This window comes from Vidua macroura, chromosome 7 (assembly GCF_024509145.1).
Source record: "Vidua macroura isolate BioBank_ID:100142 chromosome 7, ASM2450914v1, whole genome shotgun sequence".
Classification (NCBI taxonomy): Eukaryota; Metazoa; Chordata; class Aves; order Passeriformes; family Viduidae; genus Vidua; species Vidua macroura.
Window position 1 is genome coordinate 2,697,576 of NC_071577.1, and position 25,150 is coordinate 2,722,725.

Here is a 25,150-nt window from a genome sequence, read left to right on the forward strand (position 1 = left end):
AGCTATTTAACAGGGTCTGAGTATAACCCTTCAGACTTTTCAGACATTCCTCTCATTATTTTGATGCCACTGTTGCTATTCTGGACACTTCTGCTGGCACATCTTGCTCTGCTCTGATGCTTTTTAAGAACTCGGTGAAGGTGCTCGTAAGGAACACAGATTTTTAAGATATCACATTTAAGGAACTTGCATTAGGAAAAAACTTCTTGCTCCTTGATAAGCAGATAGAGAAAATTTGAGGTATTTTAGTGCTTTAGTGTATTCCAATCCAAAACTGGTTGCGGTTTTGGTTTTGCCATAGGAAAGGGAAAATGGGTCAACTGAGGTTTTGTCAAATGCAAAGCAGAGGTGCTTTTTGATAGGTATTGATATTCAGGAAATGCAGTGACCACATGAAATGAGATTAAACAACCCTTAGAGCAGCAAAACAGAGGAGGGAAAAATTGGGAATTTGAAAGGTCCATGCAATTTTGTCCACACACATCATCTATCAGTGCTACTTTGGTGTCAAGTGCTTAAAACTGTGAGATCATCTTGGTACCTTATTATGAAGGCAGCAGTCAAGTGGCTTCTGGACTGCCAAGCTCTAAAACACCTGGGTGTTCTGTCGCTGGTTCCTTCAAAACTCATCTAAGCTGAGATCATGGGAAGATGATTTAGAAGGGAATTCTTTAATACGAGGGCAGTGAGGCCCTGGCACAGGGTGCCCAGAGCAGCTGTGGCTGCCCCTGGATCCCTGCAAGTGTCCAAGGCCAGGCTGGACAGGGCTTGGAGCAGCCTGGGACAGTGGAAGGTGTCCCTGCCCATGGAGGAGGAACCCGCCAGGCAGAAGAGGGATATGCACTTGGATCCCCCACACAGTGGTTGTGTGCTCTGAACTCCAATATGCTGCAAGCTCTTGGCATCTCCACGAACACTCCAGGGACTCTAATTCAGCTTCTGAATGGGAGAGTGAGCTGTGGGTCCCTGGTGGGTGGCAGAAGCTCCCTGCAGGCCTTGGTGAGAAGCTGTGTTTAAGGCTTGCTCCTGTGCTCAGCGTTCCCTGTGGAGCGGCTCTCAGCAGCTGCATCCAGAGCACGCTGAATCAAGGCCACTCCTCGTGCTGGCCTTGGTGGATCCCATCCTGTCACATCCTGAATGTCTTTGCATGCTCCCAGAGAGCCCTGGGTTCCCTTCCAGGGGCTGCAATTGTTGGCTTGGCTTTTTATTCCAGATTTGTCCCGAAGTAGATTGGATCCGCGACAGGAAAGACTCCAAGCATGAGCTCTGCCAGCTGCTCGTCGTCTGCAAAATCTAAAAGTTGCTGCTCCTGAAGCCAGGCATTTTCATTTGCATGAGAAAGCTGTAGCTGACTGTAAGATAGTTTGTGATCTGATTTTAAAAGAAAAGGATAAAAATAAGTCTAATTGTGTTCTTGTTCTGCCTCAGTTTAGCTGCTGGCCGTTCTCTTTTGTGCTCCCCACATTTCTGGAAAGCTGGTTGACACTTATTTAGGTTGGCACAAACTAAATATAACCAAGTGTGTGTGAAAGAGCATGGACTGGGTCACAGCTTCCACAGCAGCAGAAAGAAGCATTTTGCTTTAAAATACAAAAATCCAGCTCTTTCTGAGACAGCTCAATGAAACACACACAACCTGAACAAAAAGCGAGCGCTCCATTCAACTCCTGAATGCTGCTGAAATTTTTATTTTATTTTTTTTGCCAGCTTTTACAGTCCACAGCCTTCTCATTCAATCCTGAATAATAGCTTTGAATCGGGCTGTAAAAGCTTCCGAAGTTTGAAGTCTTTTGACAAGTTAATTTAGCTGTATGGTAAAAAGTTTTTCCCCCAGATAGAATAAAGCCATCATCTCATGAATGTAGCAGTCAGCCAAGGGAAAGAAAACACCATTAGGATTAGAAATGATGGGCTTTCTGGAGATAGTTTGTGGTTTAGTGTAATCTACTATCAATATTTCAGTAGAAAAATATCTTACTCGTCATCCAGCTGCAAGTCAGTCTCTTCACGTAAAACCAACACCCAGGGGTCAGGCTGCAAATGTTTTTATTTCTATTTTTCTTCTTCTTTTTTTTTTTTCTGGTCATATTTTTCTTACATTTATTTAGATTTTAATTGTTTTTCACCCTGGATGATGTTTTTTGGTTGGTTTTTTGTTTTTTTTTTTTTTTTTTTTTTTTTTTTTTGCCTGGTTGAAAGAGACAGAACAGAAAAATGGATCAATATTTCCTTGAAGGTTCTCACTACAGAGAGACACACCCCACATTTTTCTCCCAGCAGCTGCCATGGATGAAAAGAAATATAATAAATTGATACACATTTCCTTTATTTTTAGTATTACAAATTGGAAAATGAGCGCTGATAAACTAAGTGTATCCATCAGTTATTCTAGCCTCGATTTCACAAGGATTCCATATTCATTTTAGACTTACTTCTGCTTTTTATCTCAATTTAAGCCTTAATGTGCTACTAAAATTGACTGAACCAAAAAAAAAAAAAAAAAAAAAATTGAGGGGGAAAAGAGATTTCTTTCATACTCTTAATTCTTCAGTTTAATTTGGAGGGATGATGACACCGTAAGAACTTTTGGGCGGTGGTTTGTAATGGCCACAGAATAATTTTTCTCTCTGCAGTAGGAACGATGATCCTTGTGGATGCCCTCCAAGTCAGGATATTCCATAACATAGTTGAGAGCATAGCTGCTAAATAAATAGGAAGCTCATAGAAATCCAGAAAAATATTGAAAACAAAATTCAGCAAACAGTTTTATTTTAAAAGTGTATTGTATTCAGTCATTGTAAAATGACTGCCATAACAATCCAATGTATCTCCATCAGCGAAAATAAAGTGTAGCTATGGAGAAGAAAGCAAACTTTACATTGTGACCTCCACTTTGAACTGCACTTGCTTGTTTTTCCCCCCAAGTGGGGGACAGGGACTTGATTTTGCCCAAAACAACAGCAATAACTTGTTTCTAAGATTCTGGCTCTTACTGCTTCAGGATTTCAGCTCTTCAGGCCCTGAGTGCTGCAGACTTGATGAAGTGTTGGGTGTGCAGACAAGCTGGGAAGCGGCTCCTGCAGCCAAACACAGGCGTGGGGGGCTCAGAAGTGGAGGAGAACCACCTTGTTGTGGCTCAGAGCCAGCTGTGAGGCAAGGAGAGAACGAGGAGTTCCAGCTGAAGCAAAACTCACCAGGATTAAAAAGCCAGGAACAACCGAACAAAACTCCACAATGAAAGGTATGTTGGAGGAAAACACGGGAGGGGGCAATGTAAATTTAGCATTCCCTGTCCCATCAGAGCTGTGCTGTAAGTTATGGGGGTTTGATGGGGTTTTCCTTTTGGTGGCAAAAAGGAGTAAATCAGTGTACTGTGGGACAGATGCAGAACAGGGAATGGGAAATAAAGCACGGAAAGGTGACAGGTAGGACAGGAACACCAAGGGAGCTCAGTGGTGGAGACTGAATGATCGGGAGGAAGGAGAGGGAGCCATCATCAGGTTGGAAATCGTGTCTAGGCTTGACTTTTCTCCAAGGACCCAAGTGTCACTGCCACTTGGAGTAGATCTTTGGTGTCTAGGCTCCAGAGGAAGTTCCTGCTGGCTCTCTTCCTAACTCTATCCTCCTTTTTTTTAGGCTGTGGAGTGGAAAACTGAAGCACCCTCTTTTACTTTCACCAGCTCCATGTGACTAGCGAGGGAAATTAGCTGGAGTGTTGTGATGGCTGTTTCCTGCTTGAGAACATAAAAAATGGAATCATTCCTGACAAACAAGGAGTTCAGCTAAAGATGAGGTGGAGGTAGGCGGGAAGTTCTGTAATTGCTTTTTATTTAAATCTTTATGAATTAGCTCTGCCAGGGTGTTGGTTTTTATTTTAGATTTTTATTTTTTGCTTCAACAGGCTTCTGAGTAAGTTTTTCAGCTGCAAATACACTAAAAACAGGCTATATACAGCTATAGCCAATATGTTGGATTTAACATATAGCAAGAAGCCTTTCCCTTGTGAATCTCTGAGGTCTAATTTCCGTGAGCAAGGACAAAGGTTTAATTTTCTGCCATTATGCACAGGTTAGCCTAGACTGGGTATTAATAGAGACACGTACTCACACCCACAGCCACAGGTACAGCATCAATCAAAACCTGAAGGTAGAACTTACACTCCATGGCAACTTCCAGGGCACAGTTCTCTCCTCTCGTTTCCTGTTTCCAAACTGCTCCAGCAGTGCAGCGAGGGAAGGCAGCTGGGTTGGTTGTAACCCATGTTTGAAGGGTTTGGGACCAAATCTCCTCCTGGCTGGAGCAGAAATGGGGACCGCAGGGGAGGGCAGACACTCACCTGGCTGCCACAGCCGTGCCCTGCACCAGCCTTGAGCAGCAGACCTGTTGCCTTGGCAAATATTGCCCTGCTTTGGTAACCTTCTGGCCCTGAAGGCCTTCCACCCACAGGTCTCTTGGCACTCCAAACTAATTCGGGAGGTTATTTATACACACGTTCCTTCCCCCATCCATCCGAGCGCACAAGTTGGCCCCGAATAAAGAGGGCAGAGCAACTCTGCAAAACCTCGCCAGCCAAAGAACAACAAACAAGCCCAGGAGCCTAAAGAAGCTGCAAATGAAACAAAAAGGGCTTCGGCTTCAGGCAGAAGTGGTGTTCTTAATGCCAGTGGTGCTCTCAGGTGTGTATTCCAGGGAAATGTGACCATTTCCTGGAGCCTGTCTACAAGGTGGAAAAAAACCCAGAAACTTTAAAGGTCGGATCAATATGGTAAGGGCTTTGTAAGGGCGGCCCTTTCAAATGAAAACATCGGTGGTAAATATCTCCAAAAAGGTAAAAGAGAAAAGGAGCAGTGTTGATACACCACCAGGTATATGCAGAATTTGAGAGAGGGACAAACTTGTTAGCAATTCCCATCAGGTCCCAGAATTTATGTAAACCCAGATGGCTGAATGACAGGAGTTCATTTATTTTTTTTTTAATTTTTTTTTTTTTTTTTTTTTTGCTATAAGGGAAATCTGGAAGTTTTAAAAACAATTTAGCAAGAGCCAATTAATCAAACCCACCAGAAGCGTGCTGGGATGGCTGCCTGCGAGTAAGGAATGTCATGTTTCAGCTTGCCTTGGGCAAGGATGGGAAGAAACTCCTTGGAAGCTTAGCAGGAAACCTCCTTTCCACTATCCCAGGCTGCTCCAAGCCCTGTCCAGCCTGGCCTTGGACACTTGCAGGGATCCAGGGGCAGCCACAGCTTCTCTGGGAAACAGAAATAATGGAATAATACATGGCCAGTGGGATGTTCCCATCGGATTGTGTCCCACAGGATGAACTTCTTGCAGCCAATACTGCAGTATTTGCCTTCCCATCATCTGGAACGTTTGGGAGCAGGACTTGGGGAGTTTTGGGCTCTGCGTAAACCAACAAAATACGTTGAGTGAAACGAGACGTGTCAGCTCAACGGGTAATTCCACGTACAACTCAAAAATCAATCAATTGCAGCGGAAACGGGGGTAGAGGGAAGCATTGCCCGACAACTCCTTCTTATTTTCATTTTCTAATTTCCTCTCGGCAATTCAGGCAAATACGTTGAACCGTGCCCTGCCCTTTCTGCCGTTTGCCCCCCGCTTCAGCTGTTTGCTGTTACGGGCGATCCCTGACGGGTAACACAGAACGGCCCATGAGGGAGCGGGACCGTGGCTGCAGAAAACCGTGGGGGGGGGGGGTAAAAAAACCCCAAAGTCCCACGTTTTATCGCAATACGGTCGACACGGCACGGACCGCAGCTGCTGTGGCCTCCGGGGGTGGGGGGGGATCAGGAACCCGGTCCTGCGCTCCCGACCCCCGACCTCGATCCCGGTGGGGCCGCGGGCTCGGTGCCAACATGGCGGCCTCTGCCCCGCCCCCCGGTCGCCATGGCGACGGGCCGCGCGCCACGGGGCGTGGCCGGGGGCGCGCGGGGCGGGGCCCGATTGGTCCCCTTCCCCCGCGCGGCTATAAATAACCCGCGCCCGCTGATTGGCCGCGGGGGGGAAAATGGTCGTACCACGTGACTCTCCATCTAAAAAAAAAAAAATTCCAAGATGGCGGAACCCGTCACGGGCTGAGTCCGTCGGTGGCGCGCTCCGCGCCGGGGGGGCCATCGCCGCGCAGCGTCCCCGCCTCGCCCGCCGCCCAGGTCAGTACGCGCCGCTCCGCCGCCGCCGAGCCGAGCCGCCCCCCCGCCACCGGGCCGCCGGCGGCGCGGGCCCTTTAAGGCCGCTCGCCTCCCCGCCCGGCGCGCTCGCGGCGCGGCGGGGCCGCTCCCGGGGGCCCGCTGGTCGCCGCTCCGCCGCGGCCGCGGGAGGGGGAGGTGACGGGCAGCTCCCTCGGCCAATCGCAGGCAGGGCGCGGCGGTGGCGGGCGGATTTGAGCCGCGCGGCGCCCCAGGCCGCGCGCTGATTGGGCGGCGCGCCGGGCGGGGCGGGGCCGCCGCGCGCCGTCGGCCCGGCCCGGGCGGGGCGCGGGGGGGGGGGGGCGTGACGGGCAGCGCCGCCGCCCACTCAGCGCGCGGGGCCCGCTTTTTTTTTGTGAATGGGGTGGGCGGGGCCGCCGCCGCCCGCAGCTCCGCCCCCCCCGCGCGCTCGCCCCGCCCCTCCCGGGCGGCCGCGGCTCCGCCTCGTCCCCCCCGGCGGCGGCGGCGGCGGCGCTCGGTCCGTGCGGGCGAGGCGAGGCGAGGCGATGCGGGCAGCGGTGAGTGACCGGCGGGGCGAGCGAGCGGCGGGCCGCGGGCAGCGCCGTACGGGGGCCCGGCCCCGCGGCTTGGCGGGGCGGGCGCGGCCCTGCGGCGGGGGCGACGCCCGCGGCGGGGCCCTGCGGCGCCGGGCGGGCCGCGGCCCGGGGTCGGTTCTTCCATCCTCTCCTCCCGCGCCGCTTTCCCTTGTCCTTATCCTGGGAATAACGCGGGACTTCGAGAAAGTTTGCGTCCTGTCGCCCCGCTCCCCGGGGCTGTCGGGCTCGGGCCCCGCGGCGCTCACCTCCTCCTGGAGAAAAAGCCCCAAAATGGCTTTTTTTCTGTGCCCGGGAGGAGCAAACGGGGGGTGCTGCCCTCGGCAGCGCGGCGCTCTCAGGGAGCCCGGCGGTGGCAGTCGCAGCTCCGAGGCCCAGGGCTGCAGCCCCGCCGCCAGAACTCCGGTTTTGGGGGGTTCGAGAGGGGATAAACCACGTGTGCCGCTGCGAAACCTCAAGCCTTGGCTTGCACGGGGCGAAATGAAGCAGAAAGAGCCGAGCTGTGGGGCTGGCGGAGGATCGCGGAGAGAGGGAGGTGTTGCCCGGCAGCCGCGTGTGGGTTTTGCTGCAGGGATTTATCAGGGGAAGATGCTGCGCGGTCCCGGCGCTCCCCCAAAATATTGCCCGCTGCCCCCCACATGTCCTCTCAGGGGTGTTTGTGACAGCTCGGCGGAGCAGATGGATTTACATAACAATAATTTGACGCTGTCAGTGCTCGGCGCTGGGCAGCGGCTGGAGGGGAAGGGAACCTGCCCTTCGCTCAAAGCACTTGCGTAATTGTGTTGTGCGCCCACTCCGCGGCAGGGGAAGCTGCTGGTTTTGGTGGTTTTTTTTTTTTTTTTTGCCTGTCAATAGACTGTTTTGGATGATTTGCATAAATCAGACTCGTCGCCGCTAACGCCCGTACGGGAGGATTTCGTGTTCAAGCCTTGCTTCATATTCCGGGCTGGATTACAGCTCTGAAAACGCTCCCAAGGAGTGGGGATCTGTGTCGGGAAGGTGTGGGTGGATTCAGGGTGTGAAAATGCCTTGTAAAACCCTGGGATGGGGCGTGCAGCGCGGCATTAGCTCTCTCGCGTCTTGCCGCTTCTTTCCCACCAGGCAGCTCGGAGCCGGGCTCGTTTCCCCCAGCTGCATCCCCTTGTCCTCATAGCGCCGGTGTGAGGCCGGGGAGATGGAGCAAGCGTTATTTTGGCCCCGGGAGCCACAGCGAGTGAATAATCCCCCGGACAATGCGTTTTGATTTACTGGTATTATGCCCCGTCAGTAAATGGGACTCGTGCTGCATTTATTCCCTGCCCTCAAAGTGCTTTGCTTGCTGCCAAATCTACCTGGAGTTAATTATCTGAATTGTGCTTTTTTCTTGTTTGTTGTTGTTGTTGCTGCAACGGCAACATTTTTAAAAGCTAAGGAGCTCTGAAGTTTATATAATAATCTGGTTCTTGGCCGGGTTTCCTGGTGGGTTTTTTTTTTTTTTTTTTTTTGTGTGTGTGTGTAACGCGGTCGGTCGCGGCGCTGAGTTTTAATCATTTCTGATCTTTCCAGCACCACTGTTTGGAGTTCTCAGCCTAAAAAGCTGCTGCTGTCGCTCCGCAGCCTCGCTGGAAGAGTTGAGGGCATTGCATTAAAGAAAGCTCAGCTGCTTGTATACAAATATACAGCAATTACAAGGCAACAAAGTTATTGCAGAACCCTGCTGTCGCCATGGCAACACGCTCACTCAATTACATTTGGAAATGTAAAATGCCACCCAGTTAGAGTAAGTTTTAGTGACTGCAGATTTTCTGGGTAAAGTGAAATGTGGAAGATGCTGCTTTCCAGGATTCTCTGCTTTTCCCCTCCATCCTTGGATGGCATGTGCATCTGACAGATTCCCAGTGTTGACATTAAGCTGTGCCCTTGGTGGGCTAAACTTAGGGAAAAAATACCTTTAAATCTTCACAATTTTAACTTTGCCACCCTGCTTTTTGTTTGTTTGTTTTGCTTCAGGACTTAGCTTTAGAAAGGAGACAGACTAGAGAAAGCATTTTGAAAATCAGCTCAGAACACCAGAAGAACTTGTCATTTGCTCAGCGGGATGGAGGCGTGGAAGGAAGCACACGTATGGCATGAAAAGCTTGTATTCCCTTGGGAGGAGATGTCTGTTGGGCAGCCTGTGTCTGTGTGCTGCCATCTCCTAAAGTCTCCTAAACAGATTATCCTAAAGTAGAGGAGAACAGCTAGGTGTGAATTACCAAGTTCTTGAGAGGTCCAGGGTGGAAGATAACAGGTGGAGGAGATGCAGGTCCTGGTGCGGGATGCCAGTGACCTCCACAGTGGAAATTTAGTTTCACTTTCTTGCTTGCCTTTTGATGGTGAATCACCAGGAAAATAAAGGCCAGGTTGGAGGGAGCTTGGAGCAACCTGGGATAGGGGAAGGTGTCCCATAGTGGGGGGTTGAACTGGATGGCCTGTAAGGTCCCTTTTCACCCAAACCATTCCAAGAGTAGATGAAAACAGTAAGGATAGTTTCTTGCATAATCTTTGTGCTAGTGAAGATGCAACTCTCTGCTGTGCTTATGTTTCGCAGGCAACATCCCAGTAATGCAGAAAAGATAAAAACCAGCAGTGCAGTAACAGCAGGAAAAGGTAAATACAAGAATGAGGGGTTTTTCTTAAACTAGTAGTGATGTGTTTACAGACACCTGGGGATTGATGAACTCCTGAAGAAGTTACCTGGTAGCAGGACCTGATAGGAGATATTTAGGTAGGTGCAGATGGCAGTGGGTTGTCTTGAAGAAACATGTCTTGCCCAAATCTTTAAGGGCTTGAACTCCAGACTGCCTCCTGAGCCCTTGGAGCATCTGGACTGGGAAGGTTTGCATTTGCATGTTCCATGAACCTGTGTTAGCTGAGGGATGATTTTCGGTGGAGGGTTTGCCCAACTTGCCAGGTTGTTCTGATTTCAGCACCAACCTGTGACGTGCCAGCCTTGTGGTTTGCCCACTCCTGGAGGGCAGCAGCTTGAGCAGAGTGGCTGCAGCCCCCATGGTCAGTGCCTGTTCTTCTGATTCCATACAATCATGGAATGGTTGGGGTTGGGAGGGACCTTAAAGCCCATCCCATTCCACCCCCTGCCATGGGCAGGGGCACCTTCCACTATCCCAGGTTGCTCCAAGCCCCATCCAACCTGGCCTTGGACACTTGCAGGGATCCAGGGGCAGCCACAGCTGCTCTGGGCACCGTCACAGGGGAGAATGAAGGCTTCCTCCCATGGGCAGAGGTGGAAGCACAGGAGCTGCCTGTTCATAGCCTGCTGGAAAGCTGGAGTTGAGTCTTCAACCTTAAACCCCCCCATGAGACTGCAGGGGTGAGGAGCAGGACTTGTTCAAAACAAAGGTTAAAATTGCCTGTGGGTTTAGCTCAGTTTGCTCTCTTTATCTCTCTTTCAAATGCTTTGTGCTTTTTAGGGGACAGACTTCTTAAAGCCAGCTTAAGGGGTGTATCTGTGATCCAGAAACTTGCTGCAGTACCTGAAACTTGTCTTCGAGGTTCATTTGCAGGTTTCAAATCAGGGGAAGCTGCAGACTTTGTATATCTGAAGTGCCCAAACACATTGCAAACGACGTGTTGAGGCTAAAACTTGCCTGTAAATACGTAAGATGGGATAAATAAAATATTTCAGGAGTTTTCCTTCATCTTCCAGTGTTCCCCTCATGCTGCTATGCCACGCTGTGCCTTTGTAAGGTCACTGTAACCAGCTGTCCCCGTGTGCTGTTGAGGTTACCCTGGATCTATGTGGGTTGAGTGATGCTCCCTTCAGAGAACCTGAGTGCTCACTGCCCAGATGTGCCAGCTTAATCTTGGGGTTAAAATGTTTCTTTGGTGTCCTCCTCCAACTAAAGAAGTGTTTTTGCACTCCTCGGCATTGTGTAATTACATTTATATATAAAAGATATGAACCCCAGCTCTTGGGACTGTATTTCACTTGTCTTGTACCTGTGGTTGAGTATACACAAAGGAGTTTATTTTGCTCAGTGGGATCTGTTGCTGGCCTGTTTCAAATGGCAGAGCTTGTCCCAAACCACAAGGAAATATTAATTGAACATTTTATTGGGCCACTGGTAATGACATTTGTTAAATATTTGCCAAGTATTCTTCTTGCTGGCTTCTTCAGTGGTGTCACATTCTATTTCATTGCTCTGCCAGTTCACCTTTAGCTTGTTTCCAGTTTTCCCATCACTTTTCCATCATCTTTTTCAATCCTGCTAACGAGTCTACGCGGGATTAGATTTTATCAGAATCCTGCTGTAACCCTTGAGTTTGTGCTTTTGCAAGGATATGTTTCACTGGGCAGAGATGCCAATGGGATGTGTCTTGTCACTGAATTCACAATTGCTTTTCAGTTTTGAGCCCCCTTCCCTCATGGATAGCCTCTCCCTTCCATTTACCTCTTCTTCCAGCTTCCCCAGGTCCAAGCATGCCAATGCTCCAGAGCTGTGCAAGGTTCCCCTCACTTGCTGAGCTTGGGGGAAAAAGAACCATAAAAATATGTGTTTGCCTCAAATAGCTGAAGCTGACAAACAGCAGAAACACTAATGCTGTCTGCTTTGGTAATTAGAAATGTGACAATATTAGAGACCGTAAAGGGGTAAATAATCTTTTAAAATATTAAAGTAAAAGCTGTGTGTGGTGGGGGAGGAAATGGCTGTTAGCATTTTGGTTCGATTTAGGTTACCTCAAATATATATATATATATATATATATGTGTGTGTGTGTGTGTGTATTTATATATATGTATTTATATATATTGCCTATATTGAATCCTTGGATGAGGGAACTGCTCAGAGCCCCCTTGTAATTAATGCCACTTGCATTTTGATTGTGTTATGCACAAGCCCAAAGTGGGCCAGGTTTACTTTCTCCTGCAGTGGACCGTGTTGATAAGGCAATATATAACAGATGATTCATGAAGTGCTGCTTGTCATTGCCAGGGCTGCTTGAATAGCGAGCAGATTTTGGGCAATGCTTCTTCACCGGAAAGATTTGGGCAGTTTAAACTGAGAGGAGGAGGAGAGAAAAATCTGCACTGTATTTCTGACTGTCTTAAAGGGGCTGCCTCAGAGCATTTAGAAGAAGTTGGTGGGGGGAGAAGGGGTGAAATAAAGCGGGGGGTAGAGAAGCAGGAAAGCACACAGAGGTTGCATAATGATGTTGAAAAAGAGAACAATTAGAAAAGGACTGTAAAATCTCTTGGAAAGCTTCCGTGGTTTTCCCTTTGCAAGGAATTGCAGCTTGGCCTTCCCTTCTGAAAATTCAGGCCTTCTCTCTGGCATTCATTACTGGGCACATCTTGATCAGCTTCATTTTTTTAGCTCATTTTGTATTGGGTATTACCTCATAGAAGTTTGATTAAAATGTGCCTCAAAGAGCCATCACCCAGTGCAGAGGAATGTGTGCTGGCACGTGGTCCTGGGCACACTCAGCCCTCTGCCCCGCCCCCCATCAGTGGGTGAACCCTTGTTCCTCACATAAGAAGCATTTAAACCCCAAAAAGTTGCAATTTGAAAACTGGATCTTTGGGTCATGAGAATCCTTATTTTTTTAGTTTGGCCAAAATTAGGTTATCTTAATATAGTTTGGTTTTCTCATAACAAGCCAGTTGTTTCATCTATCTGTGTATCTATCTGTCTGTATCTGCTGGAAGAAGAATTGTGTTCTAGGGGTTTTATTTTCTGCCATAAAAATAACGTTCAGGGGCTGAGCATCTCAGCCTGGGTTTTGGCAGCACAGCAATGTGTTGTTTTAAATGTCTTTTTAAGTGTGTCACTCCTTCATTCTGGGGAGCAGTGACATCCAGCTGAACCAAACTCCATGTATCTTTCATGAGCAGTGAAAAACCCTGATATTTCACACGTAGGAAATAATTCACTTCATTAATTTTTCTGAAGAAGTGGCGCTTTAATGAGGTGTCTGTCAGCGAGACTTAATTACAGTTAAATTCTGGGAGCATTGGTACACTGTGTCTTGTTCCATGTAAAATGAACTTCCATTTGTCACGTGTCTGTGGGAGCATTGGTTTGCTGATAGAATTTGTGTTAACTCCACTTTGAGGAATAGCAGTTACTCATAACTGGGCTGTCACATCCTTCTCCTGCCTGGATTTTCCTGATGTGCTCCAACAGCTTATGTTATGTTATGTTGCATTTGCTCAGGGAAAATAATGCTCAGGTTGGTTTCGGGGTTATGTTGACAAAGTTTCGTGTCCAAGAAAAGGGTCCTCAGTGTGAGCCTGAAATAAGGAATTAATCCTGGCGCTGTACCCAAGAAATTCTCAGGAGTGTTTTTCAAAGGATTTGGAAGGTTACATTTTCCCCCATGTTTTAACAAGTTACCTAATTCTTGTTACTGTTTGTGATGGATTCTGGTAAAATCCTCAATATAGGTGGTTCTCCTGGAGAGCCTAAAAATGGGCTGCCTTTTACTGCAGGTCCATATGCCTGTGGAGTGGTGAGATTTGCTTCTCTGCTCAAATCATGTGCACAAGAGTGAGGAAAAATTGCATTTTTCACACCTTTATAACAACGAGGATTGTGCAGACTGGAACAGTCTGTCAGCATTGGCCTTGGGAGCTCAGGGCAGAGAGAAATGGGCAGGTAATTGTGAACCCTGGTTTAGAAGGAGGTGGGATGAGATGGAAGATGGGCTATTGGCCTTGACTTTGGATGCAGTGGGTCCAGCTGCAGACAGACAGGGATGCAAAGATCATGGAATTTCCAGGGAGCATTGGAAAGGGAAGAGCTGTGTGCAGACTGAAGGAAGAATTCATGGGTAAAAACTGAGCTTTCCTGCAGGCTGGGTTATGTTTTACAGCACTGCATATGTGGGACTCATCTCTTCAAGTGAAGACAGTTGTTTTCTCCAGCCAGCAGAGACCTGCAATAAAATGAAATTGCTGTCTGCAGTGGTGTGGGTGAGTCAGGAGAGGGGACCTGTCCAAGGCCCAGCAGGAACGAGGTCGCCAGGACAGTGACACCGAGCTCAGCCTTGTGCAGCACGGTGGGGTGTGCGTCTTGCTGGGAAGCCTGGCTTATTTCTTCAGCCTGCTTGGGGAAAAAGGGAGCACAGAATGCTTCAGAATAACTCAGAGGATACTGGATCATGTTTCTTGTGGAGGTCTTGCTGGAGGGGGCTGAAGGCTGGCACGTTTTTAAAGCTGGGGAGGGCAAGAACAGAGTGAAGTGCAGCTTCCTGCTGCCTTCCCAGGGAGATGGTGCAGTTTGAGTGTGGTTTGTGCTGCTGGAGCATCTTCAGGGGCAGAGAAAGAAACAGACCTGGCTGAGTTAACAGTTGGACTTGATGGTCCTAGAGGTCTTTTCCAACCTTAATCATTCCGTGAACGTGAGCAGGATCTCTGTTGGGTTTTTGCAAAGCTCAGCCTGTCTTTGCTTCCTGTGCAAAGCAGTTTTTCCTCACTACCTGATGCATGGGGAAAAAAAAAAAAATTACTCTCCATGTGGATTCTGTTGTGCATTTCTCCTACCCAAGACAGATTCCTGTTTGAGTCAAATAGCAGGGCTTTGGTTGGGAGGAAGTGTTCTTTACTTATTTATTTCCACAACTGATACCTGCTGTCAGATCCTGGTGGAGGCTGAAAGATACATTTGAGTCAGGACTGCCTCTCACAAGATATTGACCTGGAAGCATGATCAAAGGAGAAGGGAGAGGACTAGAAACGAGTATTTATTCTGATTGTACATGGTAGGTGCCTAATGCTTCCCTGGGGGTTGTGTTTGCCTCTCCTTGTCAGGCTTTTCTTCATCCCCTTGTTCATCTCTGTGCCTTGGATGGAGCCTTTGAGGATGGGCTTAATCATAACAGTGAATGAAATATTTAACATTAGGAACAACACTTCCTGTGTGAAGCTTTGCAAAAACCGCTGGCTTGTGACAGGGAAAAGTAATCTGGGGTTTTCTGTTATAAATTATCGAACCTGCAGAAAAGCTGGAGACTTCTGGGTCAGTGGGCAAAAAGGCTTGATGTGATTTCAGGGCAAAGTGTGGCTCTGTCACTGGCTGCTTTATGCCTTGGAGAAGATGGCCTTGTCATTGCAATCTTGTTCAGGAGGACATTCTGTGAGCTGTTGAGAGTAGAAAAGACTTATGCTGTGCAGTTTTCTGAGCCATCCGTGCAGATTTTGGGTGGATTTACACAGATTACATGGTCTTGTTCATCTCAGTTGCTGTATCTGGGTGTCTCTTGCTGCTGCTGCCTCTACTACAATGCGCCTCTTGCTACAATGTGCCTCTACATTGTGTTCTGTCAATGGAAGAGGTGGTGGTGCTACCTGCTGGATCCAATTCTATTATTCTATAATTGCACTGGAGCAACAAGCCATAGTCAAAAGAAGGCAAATATTAGTATTTAGAACTTGAAAACCCCCTCTGACCCCAGAAAACTGATGATAAAGCTGGGCAAAAAAAGCACTTTGTATATTGGGGCACTTTTCCTTGTCTATATTGGTGGTTAAGGGCTTGATCCAGCACCTGGTAAAGACAGCAGGGATCTCCCTTTTGCCTTGAGCTGGCTGTGAGAGGTGACCCCAAACTGCAAATGTTCTTGTGGACCTGCAAGGGGGAAGCTCTGGGCTCTCCTGGGCCAGCACAGTTCTCTGTCCAGATATTTAGGGTGGACATCAGGAGGAATTTCTTCCCTGAAAGAGTTGTCAGGCTTTGGAAGGAGCTGCCCAGGGAGTGGCAGAGTCACCATCCCTCACGGTAGCCCAGGGCCACTGGTGTGTGCAGCTGGGAGAGCCCATGGGCCAGCAGTGGCCCTGGGTGGCAGCCACGGAGTCACACCAGTGTTGTGTGGCCATCAATCCCAAGTGTCCTCCTGTCAGCTGACAGCATTAGAGTCACAGCTGAATTCTGTTTGGCACTGAAAGTGTGCTGCTTCTGGGCTTTGCTCTAAAAATGCTGGTCTAAAAATAAACTGCTGTGCAGGGATGCTGGAAGCAGGGGAGCAAATGGAGAACTTGAGCACGGAACATAAGGCTTGGCTGACTGCAGGGATGGGATCGTGGAGCAGCACCGGCCCTGGCAGCGGCCAGGCCAAGGCAGGACAGTGCTGCCCAGGGGAATAATTCCCTGGGAAGGAGAGGAGGAAGTGAGGGAGCTGAGAGTGGCAGGTAGACATTGAACTCTTCCGTCGGCCAGCGGGGCTGCCCCACTTCAAAGGGAGCGGGCCATAAAAACCCCAACAGCGGCTGGGTGAGGAAAATTGCACCTCAGATATGAAATCCTGCTGTGTAACAGCTCAGCCAGGCTGGCCTCGTGTGGGTCCTCTCAGAAACGGGAGTTTGGGCTGCTCAGACAGTGCAGCAAAAAAAAAAAGCACTCATGTTTAATGAGGTGTTTAGCTCATTTAAAATGGCAGCAAACCCGAGCAACCTGAGCTGTACAGAAATGAGAGCATCTCCTTGCAGCAGGCTTATCACCCTCCTCGGGACAGGGATATCCAGCCATTGTACACTTCCTATGCCTCGATCTTCCCAAGTGCCAGTATGAATGACATTCCCCACATTCTTTCCTTAGCTGGAAGGAGCTGATCAGACTCAGAGGTTGGGAGTCATGCTGGAAGCTCAGAGATAGCTCAGGCTTTAGCTGTTGGCCTTTCTCTTCCCTCTTCCCGAGGGTATTCCTGGTGTGGGATGCCTCAGTCCAAGGAGCTGGATATGGACATCTGGTCCTGCTTGCTGCCTTTTTGCTCCAGTAGGAAAAATCTTCAGTGTCTGCGTTCGCTGGCGGAATGTCTAAGAGGAGCAACTTAGACTATATTTAAATAAATAAAAAAAAAGCAGCATATTTTTGGCAATAATTTAGACTTTTGCTGTAAACTGTCTACATTCCCTGGGGGATGAGGTCTCCTTTTGAGAAAATCTGTTCTGGATTCAGCATGTTTGACAATTTCTTCGTGTGACTACCTTCAGGTTTTTGTTTTGGAGCACAATAACGTGTGTGTGCTTCTAAGTGCTCAGCTTGGGGGTTTATTTCTAATTTTTTTCTTTAAAATATCAAAACCTTCTCTTCAGGATACCAGGACTGACAAGGTTTGCGTTCCAGTATTGCAACACAAGGTGTTCTCTGTTTCAGACTGTAAATATTTATCTCTTGTCAAAGCAGAGCAGTTACTATTGGGAACTGATCTGGCATGTGAAAAGGTTTTCCTTAAGGAATTTGTTTCCTTTTATTTACAGTGTTATCATATATTTAAATTCCAGGGCCTCAGCATATAGCTCTGAGGCTCTTTCCTAGCACTGGCAGCTAAAATGGGAATTATGGCAGCCTCGGGATAGGGATAAGGGAGTTCTGAGCATATGCTGGAGCCAGCCAGCGAGTGTGGCTGTGAAGCCCAGGCAAACACAGGCCAGGTCCTGGTGTTCTCCTGCCAGGGCAGTGCTGGGGCTGGCTGCGATGGAAGGGGCATGGACTGAGCACAGGTGTTCCCTGGGCTGGCATTTCCCAGCTGCTGGGCTGTTCCCTCCTCCCTCAGCTCTTTTCTCCTGGAGCAGGCCCTCTCAGCCCTGTCTGTGTCTCTGCTTCTCCTCCTGCCAGCAAACCTGCTTTGTCATAACCTTCCTGCAGCACTGGGAGCTTTCTCCAGCCACCTCGTGTTGGATTGTTCTCTGCTGTGTTTGCCACAGCTTTGGGGATGGGCTTCTGCTCCTGGGAATTCCTGAGGCTTCCCTGCTGGCTGCAGGTCCTACTCCTGGAGGGCTTGAGCCTGCTTTCATCTCCCTGCAGTGCCTGGCATTGCTGGGGAAATTGTTCCTGTTGTATTGTGCCACACGTGGGAGGCTTGTTCAGCCTGCAAAGGTCTGGGGTTTATTTTTTACATCTCCCTAGCTTCTGTACATGCTTGTTTTTTGATGCTGGCGGTTGCTTGAAGTTCTTGATACTCTTGCCTGTATGCTGGAGTCTCGGAAGAGCAGCCAAGGGCTGTCGGGGAGGGCTGCAGGTTGTACTCTTTTCCCTCTGTAAGGGAACAGCCTCATCGAATGGAATTAGTTATTGAGGCTGAGTTCAGCCCCTGCCATGGCAGGGCAGAGCTGCTTTTACTTTTGTTTAGCAATGTGCAAAATACATATCTCAGACTAGAGCCAGCGCTGGCCTTTGAGCTCATCTCGCTGATTCAGAGGTGGTAGGCAGATAAAACGGGGTGAAAATAAGAAATGCTTTCTTTGCCTCTGGTGTTTGAATATGCATCTATTTATTTCACACGTATATACTTCATATAAATGAGAACAAATCATGTCTGTATTTAATATTTTCATGCGTCCGTATTTCTGCCTGGTGTGTCTGTCCAAACCCCAAGGACAACAGATGGATGTCCAGGGAATGTCGTTATCATCTCCTGAGTTTATCGTTGCTATCAGGTCACATCAACTTCAGTTCTTCCTCTGTAATCTCTGTCTCCAGGGATGCACGCTCAATACACCCTTTCTTTTTCTCCTCTCTGACATCTCATGTGAAATTTGCTGCTTGTGGCTTCGGGGCAGCAAGCCCTGTCTTGGTTTGGGGAAAGGTTTGTGACTGGGACTGGATGGTTGCGGCTTTTCCAGGGTGGTTTATGGCTTTATGTAGAGTTTTTAATAGGACTTGCAGTCAGACTACTAAAAGGTAAATGGCCAAAGTTATTCGTAAACACTGTGATAGTCAGAGTGGAGACTCTGAATAGAAAGCTTTGTTCAGGATTTCCTGGAGTGAGAAGTAAAGCTGTCTTGGTCAAAGGGAGTTGCTCTGTGTGGATTCAGCGCCGGGCTTATCTCTCTTGTTTAATGCGATATATTTTAGCAGAATCAAAGTTGGTTCTGAGTGTTACTGGCAGAAATGGCAGCCTATTTGCATATTTACTGGCTTCTGGGAGTCTAGATATGTCAGCAGCCTCTGCTCCTTTTCACTCGATCTTATCTCAGGAAAAAATTCCTGCAATCTCCTTTACCACCCCCCGCCCCCAAGTGTGCTTTGCATGCCGAGTGCTCTGAGGTAATGGGACTCGTGTTTGCTCTGCAGTGGCCCTGCGATTTGCTTGAATGTAAAGCTGGTGCTGAAATGTAAATGTTCAGCTGCCTGACGACCCGAGGAGGTGTTTGTCTGTCAGAGTGTGCTGAGGCTGTGCATGCTTTCCCTCAGGAAGGGGCCGCACTTGGCTGGAGGTGGCTGCAGGCATTGGCTGTCAGGCCATTTCTTCCCCTCTGCTGTAATATAATTTATTAATCATTATGTTCATAGAAACACAGAATCATTTAGGTTGAAAAAGTTCTATAAGACGATCAAATCCAACAGTTCCTCCAGCACTGCCATTAACCCATGTCCCAAGTGCCACATGCACATGGCTTTTAAACCCCAGGGATGGGGACTTCACCACTGCCCAGGGACTGACAACTCTCTTGATGCAGAAATTTTTCTAAATATCCAACATTAACATCCCCTGGCACAACCTGAGGCTGTTTCCTCCTGTCCTGTCACTTGTTACCACGGGGAAAACACCAACCCCACCTCGGTACCGCTTCCTGTCAGGTACAAGATGGATGTAGATTAATGCTTACACGCAGAGTCTTTGGATTTGTTTTGTTTCCACCTTGTATTCTTTCCTGGTTCATTTATTTCAGAGTATCCCAAGCAGCAGGTGATAAGGTGAGAGGAGATCCTGCAGAGCAGAGCTTTGGTGACTAACGCAGCTTATCTTGAAAGCCCAGTAATTCCTCCTGGTGCAGAAGCTGGAGCTGTTAGCCAGAAGTTACAGGAGGAGATTTAGGAGCATGCAGAGGTGCAAGAGCTACAGGAAAGCGAATAAAAGACCCCGAAGGTTGGGCTTTGATATTTTTACAGGCTGAAGAGGTACAGAAACAGGTGTAAATTACTTTGCTTCATTCCCAGCCTGAAAGAAGAGCCAGTTGCAGGGAGGAGTCTGTGCTATTTGGTGTGAAAAGCCGTAAAGGGAGTCTGTGCTATTTGGTGTTGGTGGATGAGAAGCTCAGCATGACCCAGCAAAGTGCTCTGCAGACCAGAAATCCCAAACCCCCAAATCCTGGGCTGCATCCAAAGAACTGTGACCAGCAGGGAAGGGGGGGGTTCTGCCCTACTCAGGTGAGACCCCACCTGCAGAGATGCCCCAGCTCTGGGGCCCAGCACAGGAAGGACCTGGAGCTGCTGGAGTGAGTCCAGAGGAGGCCATGGAGGGCTGGAGCCCCTCTGCTTTGGAGCCAGGCTGGGAGAGCTGGGGGTGCTCACCTGGAGAAGAGAAGGCTCCTGGAAGAGCTCAGAGCCCCTTGCAGGGCCTAAAGGGGCTCCAGGAGAGCTGGAGAGGGACTGGGGACAAGGCATGGAGGGACAGGACACAGGGAATGGCTTCCCACTGCCAGAGGGCAGGGATGGATGGGATATTGGGCAGGAATTGTTCCCTGTGAGGGTGGGCAGGCCCTGGCACAGGGTGCCCAGAGCAGCTGTGGCTGCCCCTGGATCCCTGGAAGTGTCCAAGGCCAGCTTGGATGGACTTGGAGCCACCTGGGACAGTGGAAGGTGTCCCTGCCCATGGTAGGGGCTGTAATGGGATGGGCTTTCAGGTCCCTTCTGGCCTAAACTCTAAGTTAGGGCTGTAAGGCTTCCTTGAGGACACAGAAATCCTTTTCTAACTGGTGACTGGCAGTATTGTAAAACATACCTTAAAAAGTCCCCATGGCAGGTACTGTGTCAGTCCTTGAAATATGTCCAACATTTTGTGTGGCTTTACAGTCCAGTTTTCTTACTGCCTGGAACAATTCCAGTTTGCCTTGCTAAGTTCACATTGTTCAAACAGGCAAAATGGGCCACATAAAATGTAAATCCTAAAGTAAATGGAGCTCTTCCTTCTCACTCAGTTAAAGAACCACTGTGAGGTTGGGAGCAGCACCTGGAAAGTAATTTCCCAAAAGTTTGCTGGCCTTTGTCAAGGTAACCTGCAGGTACTTCTTTAAAGGGTTTTGCTCCTCTTTGGTTTTGATGGTGTTATAAAACAGATAAATATATAATAAATGACCTGAAACCTCCTCGAGTCTGAGTGGTGCCAGTTGTTCCTTCCTTGCCTTTCTTGCTTGTCAGCTTTTAAGACTGAAATATTTGCCTGAAGATTCTAGTTTTCATTAAAGGATGATGCTGGTCATGAGAAATGTAACCCTGTCAGCAGAGGAACTTACAGGTTTGTGGTGACTTACTTGGTTTTCTATCCTGGCTGTGGATGTGGCTGGAAAATGTGATTTAAAACTAAAAATGGTGGAACCCTCAGGAATATAAAACTATATATTTATTTTGGCTTCCCTTGGGGATTCCTGCCCCTTCAGTTATCAGCAGTCTGGGCTTGGAGTCTCAGCAGCTTTGGCAGAGGAGCCAGGACTGAGCAGAGTGCCCAGGACTGCCCTGTGATCATCCCTGAGGGATGATCCTGTCAGCAGAGGGATGCTGTGACTGGTTACAGGTTTTCCCAACAAATAAAAGTAAATTATGTTGCACTTTAAAGGCGAAGTTGTGAATTCTTGCTTTCTGTTTGGTGCATTATCCTTCATGCCTGTATGCAAAATTTGGATTTAGGTAAAGATCCTTTGAGTAAGATGCACAAGTGCACTCATAGGCTGTAAGACATTTTTATTGACTGTAGGAAAACAGGCCCTTTAAAAGGAGAAATGGCAGAGTGGCACCACATGTTGGGGTTCAGATGAGAAGCTCTTTCAAACCCAAACCATTCTGGTATTCCATGATCCTGTGCAGTTCATTGGGACTGGGGTCTGGCTGCTTGGGTGGCTGTGGGAAGGGCCAGTGTTTTGGTATCGTTATTGGCATTCAGTGCCAGACAGGAGGGATAAAACATGCAGAAATGTAAACTTAGGAGCCTGTGATGAGGTCCCAAAGCTTTTGTGGGTGAGGGTGTGCTGTGCCCGATGAGCTGGGTGCCAGCCAAGGTTGAGGGTGCTCGCCTGAGCTCTGCACACATTCCTGCAGTGGGTTGGGAAGCACAGCCCGGTCTGGGGGGCAGAGTTATGGGATATTAGGGGACAGGAGTGACATGGGATGTCCTCAGACAAAACAGTTTTTTGGACGTGGGCAGTGTTGGAGCCAGTAACTGAGGCATGGAAAAATGTAACAAACGCTGAGTTGAAGTGGCTCCTCCAGAAAGAGTAACTGGACGGGGGTGAGCAGGTGTGGAGAGGGACTCCTCTGCTTGGAAGGAAGGTGAGCTCATGCAGGGGCCAAGGGGTGATCCCAGTCAGCCTCTGGAGCAGGGGGACAGTCCAGGGGAGTTTTGCATGGCACCATGTGGCTCCTGGCTGGTTTGATGTGCTGGCAGAGGCTCTGCTGCAGATGAGAACGGACAGACTGCTGTGATCTGTGCCTGTGTCACTGTTTTGCAGCCGACAGCAGAGGGGCTAAGTGTCCACTCCACGGTGATGCAACATGTTTGTGGAGACCTTGGGGCATGTTTCTTTCCCAGAGCATGCCAAAGGTCAGGGCTGCCAAAGCCACGGGGGCAGTAGGTGGGAATGGCAGCGAGGTTAACACGGGGCGCTGGAGAGCAGCACAAAGGTTCTGAATCATACTGGCCCTTCCAGAAAAAAACTTTAGGAAATGTCTCACCAGACAAAAGAACTGCACGAGTTGGGTGGCAGGCTTGCTTGAGTGTTCAGACCAAATTATTTTCCCTTGGTAATCAGATAGCATTCAATTAAAAAAAAAAAAAAAGAGAACTAGGCTGACCTTAAACAATGTTTGTTCTTTAAAAAAAGTCAATATTCTTTTTCCAAGTTAATGAAAGTAATTAACAGTGATTGATGACACATGTACTCAGCTATTTTCTGTTGGGAGACCAGATGGGTTAGGCACAGCTAGTGACCAGTAATTCTGATTCTTTGTCAGAAGGAACAAGAAGTTCAGATGTGGCTGGAACAGCTCAAGTATGTGAAGAGAAAAGGTAAATGTTTTTCTCTCTGCCTTTGCCTACCTGAGGAACTGAAAAACAACCCCAGGTAAAGACTTGCTTTCAGCCAGTGAGGTGAGCTCCCTATCTGCTGGCCACACAGCCTCTTCCTGGCACTGAAAATGCTGCTGAGGAAATTCTGCTTAAAAATAATACGGAATTATGGAATTACAGAAGGGTTTGGGTCAGAAGGGACGTGAAAGACCATTTAGTTCCACCCCCCTGCCATGGGCAGGGCTGCCCCTCACTGGTTCAGGTTCCAACCTGGCCTCAAATACTCCATTTTTAATCACTTGTAAGTCGAGCATTTAAAAGGAATTTTGATTTTTCTGCTGCTGAGTGTGTGTAGTGAGGGTGATCTGCAAGGCAGGGATGAAGAAACGGGATAAACTCCCAGTCTGCATTCACCTTCTGTCAAGCACTACTTTCAGTTATCTGATTTGGACTCCTTCAAATGTGGAAATAGTAGGATGGAGGAAAGACATGGAATTGGGAAAGAAGAGGGCCTCAGAAAAAGCCAAGACAGTCGATTTTTATAGGTAGCTCTGCCCAATTTGTGCCGACTCCTGCGAGGCTCCGGTAGCAGCTGGAACAGGCTCCCGAGGCAGACTTTTATCCTTTCTCCCTCCCACGCGGATCCATCTGTGAGACTGCTTGTTCTTGCTGCTCTTGCTGAGAAACTGGATTGAGCTCAGAAGCATCCTGCTCTTTCAGACCCTCTGCCAGAGCCTTGCTAGTCAAGGAGGGCTCTGTATTCCTGCAGATTCGCACAGTCCCAGGTTTCAAACAGTCGCTTGCGTTTCTGAATCTGCAGCTCTTCCTGCTCAACTCCGAAAAAAATTATCTCCAAGCTGTTGGCCACTTTAAATTGGAGCTCTCACGGGGTGAACATGAGGTGGTATTTCCAGATTTGCTTGGGATCTTTTGTTCAGAGTTTTGGGTGACGCTTGGGAGGATTTAGGTTCGCTCCTCATGCACTTAGTTGTTCCCAGAGTGCTTTTGCTTCCCTTTGTATTTGGGATACCTGCAGTGGTTTCAACATCAATACTTGTTGAGGTCTAAAACCTGCTGAGAGATCTGCCCAGTGGTATGGCTGTGAATCGTGTGGATGCTCCTGTGTGTTCTAGGGAGAAAGGGCACAAAACTTTGGTGGTTTTGGGTGTCTGCCAGAAGAGTTTTCTTTCTAGGCTGTGGAGGCACCTTTGGTTTTCAGAGCAGCTCTAAGTGCTGGTCAGGGTGGTGATTTGCATGTCTGTGTAAAGTACCATGAGGGATTTCCTCAGTTTGAAACTTGAGGGAAATACTGCCAGGGGCAAGCTCAATAATGTCAGTTTTGTGTTAGTTTAACATAGAAATGGGCAAAGGGTGTTTTCACTTAGTCACTGAGATACCATGTTTTCAGTTTGGGCTGATGTCTCAGTGCTTGGACTTCCAGGGGTGCAGCACTGCCACCACAGATCAGTCTGAGTGCCTGACTTTGAGACACAACTGAGAAGAGCCTGGGAAAAGCAACTTTACTCAGGGAATCTGTGTGCCCTGGAAATCCAGTTGTGAAGCATTCCTTGAAAATAAGAAGGAAAAGGATAGGAAACTGTAGAAAGTGTTTTCCTTGATTATTTTTGTAGAGAATTTCTGTTAATTAGATTAATTATTTCCACCTAGGTTTTCCATCCTTCCATAGCTGTGGATTAGTTCCATGTTAATAAAGCAGCTCATAATTAGTTAATACTGTCTTGCCATTTGTGGCTCTTCATTTTGTTTCTGACAGTGACTTCATAGCATGTGTAGCACTGCTTATGGAATAATGGCAGGATTGCTCCCAGGGACTGTCCAGGAAGGCACTGCAGCTCCTGGATGAACTGGGGAAGTTTGGAGCAGGTGTTGGTTAGTGCTGGAATCTTGGTGTACACATGCTGTAATTTAAGGTGTAGGACAAACGTGCCCAGAGATGGAATCCCTGATGGTGTCACCACACAGGACCTGTCAGAGGTCACAGTGTTCGGTGAGAGCAGCAAATCTTCACCGTGTGTGTGAGCTGGAGAGTGGAAGTTGCAGGGAGAGATGGAAGCACAATGTTTGCTCGGCTCTGGGCTGTCATGTGAGAGCCTCTTGTGATGGCTGGCTGGGAAAAGTCAGCATTTGCTAAACAAATGCACTGGGGCCGATTCCTTGAAGTTTCTAAGGTGCTCTGTGTGTTTGAATCACCGTGCTGAGCTTTTGATCTCAGACACGGGCACCTCTGGTTCTGGTGCTGCAGGGAAATGACGCGTTTGGCAAAGATGGGATGTCCTGGCAAAGAGGGCTGGACTGGTCAGTCTGGATCCTCCTTACCGGGGCATGTTTGTACCTGGTGTTCCCTTGGAGAGGAGCTCTTGGTAACAGCTGGACTAGGTTGGGTTTCCTGTTTAA

At 48.5% G+C, this 25,150-nt stretch overlaps 1 protein-coding gene and 1 long non-coding RNA gene across 9 annotated transcripts in view; one reads left to right on the forward strand and one right to left on the reverse strand.

Moving 5' to 3' along the window:
* Positions 1-2,752: 2,752 nt before the first annotated feature.
* LOC128809821 (uncharacterized) lies at positions 2,753-6,026 on the reverse strand. Its single transcript, XR_008437853.1, has 2 exons — positions 4,337-6,026; positions 2,753-4,241 (listed from the first exon to the last, which is right to left on the reverse strand). It is a non-coding gene; the product is annotated as an uncharacterized LOC128809821 (long non-coding RNA).
* HDAC4 (histone deacetylase 4) overlaps positions 6,026-25,150 on the forward strand; it is a 174,675-nt gene continuing 155,550 nt past the window's right edge. For 6 of the 8 annotated variants that reach the window (XM_053982146.1, XM_053982152.1, XM_053982150.1 and 3 more), the window contains exon 1: positions 6,026-6,167. The gene's annotated coding sequence lies outside the window, so the exon portion shown is untranslated. Of the gene's footprint in view, positions 6,168-6,672; positions 6,722-8,312; positions 8,517-8,746; positions 8,859-9,326; positions 9,386-25,150 lie in introns of those variants that run through there. The other 2 variants (XM_053982147.1, XM_053982148.1) reach the window with 2 other exon arrangements.